We start from the raw sequence: 908 nt of genomic DNA, 5'->3' as shown, positions 1-908 counted from the left end.
ACTTGTCTGTTCCCCTTCCCCCAACTCCCCAGCACTGTTCCCATCCCCCCAATTCCCCAATAAAAATCTTTAAAAAAAAAAAAAAAGATGTTCAGACGCCGGACGGCCTGTGTGTGCCTGAATGCCCTGGAGAGGACTCAAGATGAAGAAAGCACTGACTTTGCCTAATATTTTGTGGTATTTTATTCTGTGGTGGAATGGGCATAGGGTGGTAGTGGAACAACTTGCAGTGGGTAATAATATAAATCCTATTTCAGTTCTAGCTCATCTGCTCCTTAGTTCTGTGACTTGAGGCGAAGCACGCACTAGGCCTCAATCTGCTTATTCCTGAAGTAAAATGATACCAGATGAGACAGATTCCACCCCAAATGAGACTATGTAAACAGTAAATTTCTATCAGCATTTATTACTATTAAGAAGGTATACTTCACAAGACTCCATGATTAATCAGAATCTCTCTTTTCCTGGTCATACCTACTTAGAGTCACTTTGGAAAAGAATTGCATATAAATAAATTTGAAAGGAAAACTGCCTTCAGCTGCATAATTCACCCAGAATAAAGACAATAGGAAATGAAACAACATTCCAGGTTCATACACTTATGTTTGTTCAGTATTTTAACCAAAGAAAAGAAAAACTGCAGTGATTCTTTTAAAGCTACAAGCAACTGTGCCAAATGTCCAGGTTTCTGTGGCATATGACAGCTGAGAGTCCAGGATGAGTTGAACACCCTATTTTTAGTTTTTAGTCAAATGAAAAAATCAGACCTTCCTGTGGGAATCATCTACTCTGAGTCATGCAACACCATCAGGCCAGAATAAAATAGCTCTACAACCCAAAGCATTCATTACCTGTGAAATAAGGAAGCAGAAGCAGCTTTAGAGAGTCCTCTTCCCATAACCTTCGGG

This window comes from Hipposideros armiger, unplaced genomic scaffold (genome assembly GCF_001890085.2).
Source record: "Hipposideros armiger isolate ML-2016 unplaced genomic scaffold, ASM189008v1 scaffold_949, whole genome shotgun sequence".
NCBI classification, from domain to species: Eukaryota; Metazoa; Chordata; class Mammalia; order Chiroptera; family Hipposideridae; genus Hipposideros; species Hipposideros armiger.
This window is presented reverse-complemented; position numbering follows the sequence as displayed.